General features: G+C 39.3%; 1 long non-coding RNA gene across 1 annotated transcript; it reads right to left on the reverse strand.

The window, feature by feature from the left end:
• On the reverse strand, nucleotides 1–2,792 carry LOC138168536 (uncharacterized). Its single transcript, XR_011170126.1, has 2 exons — nucleotides 2,568–2,792; nucleotides 1–196 (listed from the first exon to the last, which is right to left on the reverse strand). It is a non-coding gene; the product is annotated as an uncharacterized lncRNA (long non-coding RNA).

Here is a 2,792-nt window from a genome sequence, read left to right on the forward strand (position 1 = left end):
AAAAAAAAAAACCTTTGTTTATTATTATCCTTTTCTTATATCACATCTGTCCGTCATTCTACTAGTCTTTCATGTAAGTAGCTAGAAGCGCTAAACCCTGAATCAGGAAGACATGAGTTCAGATCCTGCCACAGATACTTACTAGCTGGTGACTGTGGGCAAGTTCCTTTACCTCTGTCTGCTTCTGTTTCCTTATCTGCAAAATGAGAAAAATTACAGCACTTCTCTGCCAAGGTTGTAGTGAATATCAAATGAGATAAAAACATAAAGCACTCTGCAGACCTTACAATGCTATGTGACCGTTGCTATTATCATTCTGGGTCCTGCTGCTTCTCTTCACGTTTCAGATCTGATCTCTAAGCGCTGGGTGCTCTACATGGATAACATCTCTTGTATCAGTCCCTTCTCTCCCTTCTCACTGACTCTGCTAGAGCAGAGGGTCTAATTTCTGCCATTCTTTCCCCATTCTATTCTAGGGCTCAGACCACCGTCAGAGGAATCTTTCTTAGGCAGAGATCTAGTCATATCATTCCACACTGAAAGGTCCTTAGTAGCTTCCTATTAACTACAAGTTGATGTTATTTTTCATTCCTTTCAGTTGCGTCTGACTCTTTGTGACCCCATTTGGGGTTTCCTTGGCAAAGATATAGGACTGGTTTGCCATTTCCTTCTCCAGCCCATTTGACAGATGAAGAGACTGAGACAAACTGGGTTAAGTGACTTGCCCAGGGTCACACAGCTAGTAAATGTCTGAGGCAGATTTGAACTCTAGTCTTCTTGACTCCAGGCCACTGTACCACCTAGCTGTACCCAACTACAAGGTAAAACTCAAACTCCATTGCCTGGCATTCAAGGCCCTCTATAATCTAGAATCTACTTTATCTTACATATTACTCTCTTACACACACTGAGAAATAAAATCAGTCATTTACTCTCTGTCCTCTCAGCATCTCCTACATTTCCCCACCTCCATACCTTTGTTCATGCTGTTCCTTGTGCTTGGAATATCCCTTTTCACCTACTGACTTCCTACCACGCCTTTAAAGCCCACTTTAAATTCTACCAGGGAACCTTCTCCGATTTTCCTAGTCAGTAAATCAATTCAACAACATTTCTCAAGCACCTACATACTATGAGCCAGATGCTGTGCTGGGTGCTGGGAATACCAAAATCACAATGAAATAATCCCTGTGCTCTAGTATCTAACACCATGCCTGGCTCATAAAAGGCATTTAATAGATAGATGTTTGCTTGCTTGCTCAAGGAGTCTACATTCTAGCAGTCAACCAATAAATCAATCAGAAAACACTTTTAAGTGCCAGGCACAGTGTTAAACACCTAAGGTATAAATGCAAAAAAGATAGCTCCAGTCCTCAGGAAGCTTACAACATAATGGAGGAAAGGACAATTAATATACAAAGGAAAGCTAAAGAGATGGACAAGGGAAAGTGCCTGAAGCTTGGTGAAAAAAATCAGAGAAGCCCTAAAGATGCTCTGAGCTGAGCTCCATCCTTAAATAGAGGTTTTGGAATTCATGGCTCCACCCTCCAATCACAAGGACTGAGGGTGGGAATGAGGGGGAGTACCAAGTCTGATGGCATTCCACTAGAGGGATCCAACACGTACACACAAAAAAGCAAATGCAGGGTAATTTGGGGAGAAAAAGAGCACTAACTGGAAGGTTTCATGAAGGAAGTGAAACCTAAACTGAGTCTTAAAGGAAGATAAAGATTCCAAAAGGCAGAGGTGAGGAGGGAGTAATGATAATAATAGTTAGCATGATATAGTGCTTTAAGATTTGCAAAGTATTATACAAATATTATCTCCTTTGAGCCTCACAACAACCCTATAAGGTAGGTTTTAAAATTATTATCCCCTTTATACAAATGAGGAAACTGAGGCAATCAGCTGTTAAGCTAGTAAGAATATGTGACTGGTTTTGAACTCAGGTTTTCCTGATTCCAGGCTCAGCCTACCATTCACTGTGCCATCTAGTTGCCCTAGCTTTTGGATCTTGACTCATTCAAATCAGTTTTCAACTATCCCTTCTGGCTTTTTGCCACTTGAAAATTTTATAAGCATCCATCTGTGCCTTTATCTGAGTCATTGATAAAAATATTAAATTACCTAGGACCAAGCACAGATCCCTAAGGTTCTCCTGCTGTCACATTGGCATCAAGCCATTAATAATTACTCTTTGAGTCTGGCCAACCAACAAGTTCTGAATCCATCTGATTATATAATTGTTTATATCTCTCTATCTTGTCCTCAAAAATAGCATGAAAAAATATCATGAGATACTTTATCAAAAGGATTGCTAAAATTCCAATAAACTATATCCACAGCATTCCCCTAGTTCAGTAATCCTTTCAAAAAAGGAAAGGAGGTTAGTCTGGCATGAATTGTTTGTGATAAAATTATACTGACTCTCTATAATCACTTTTTCTTTCCATAATTCTGCCAACCATTGATTTAATGATCAGTTCTAGAGTAATTGAAGTAGAATTAAAAATAAAATAAACTTTAAAAATGAAGAAGAAAAAAAGAACTGAAGTAAGCTCACTGACCTGTAGTTTGCAGATTTTGTTACATTTCCTTTTTGAAAAATCAGGACATTTGCCCTTCTCCGTTCTTCTTGTACTTTCTCCTATTTCCATGATCATTCAACAATCACTGATAGCAGCTCAACACTCCCTCCAGTTAGTTCTTTCAGGACCTGATAATGTTGTTTTCCTGGCCCAGGAGACTTGAATTCATCAAGGGCATCTAGGAATTCTTTTACTTCCAGTGTA

Source organism: Petaurus breviceps, unplaced genomic scaffold (assembly GCF_028583685.1).
Source record: "Petaurus breviceps papuanus isolate PSGF00001 unplaced genomic scaffold, PetGlider_PUasm1.0 37, whole genome shotgun sequence".
Taxonomy (NCBI): domain Eukaryota; kingdom Metazoa; phylum Chordata; class Mammalia; order Diprotodontia; family Petauridae; genus Petaurus; species Petaurus breviceps.